This window comes from Sinocyclocheilus anshuiensis, unplaced genomic scaffold, assembly GCF_001515605.1.
Source record: "Sinocyclocheilus anshuiensis isolate Anshui unplaced genomic scaffold, SAMN03320099.WGS_v1.1 scaffold1662, whole genome shotgun sequence".
In the NCBI taxonomy this organism is placed as follows: Eukaryota; Metazoa; Chordata; class Actinopteri; order Cypriniformes; family Cyprinidae; genus Sinocyclocheilus; species Sinocyclocheilus anshuiensis.
In genome coordinates this window covers 590,532-590,829 of record NW_015545835.1, presented here as the reverse complement: position 1 = coordinate 590,829, position 298 = coordinate 590,532, and the positions used below count along the sequence as shown (strand labels likewise).

General features: G+C 30.2%; 1 protein-coding gene across 3 annotated transcripts in view; it reads right to left on the bottom strand.

Moving 5' to 3' along the window:
• Positions 1 to 298, bottom strand: part of mib2 (MIB E3 ubiquitin protein ligase 2) — a 75,173-nt gene that overhangs the window by 56,599 nt on the left and 18,276 nt on the right. The gene's annotated exons all lie outside the window — the stretch shown is intronic.

The window sequence follows — 298 nt, the reverse complement described above, 5'->3', positions numbered from 1 at the left end:
ATGATATAATAAATGATCTGTGGAGTATTTTGAGCTGAAATTTCACAGACACATTCTGGGGACACCGGAGACTTATATTACATATTGTAAAAAGGGGCATAATATGTCTCCTTTAACATAGAGAAAGTTTTATGGCTGTGTGATATGATGATATATAACAATGATATAAGTAATGCTCCAGATTTAGACCCACTTCTGTAGAGCTTTATACATTTCAGATTGTTTTAAAGAGACAAACAGGAAAATAATGATTCAATGATGCAAATAGAGATCAATTTTGCTGTAAAAAAAAAAAAAT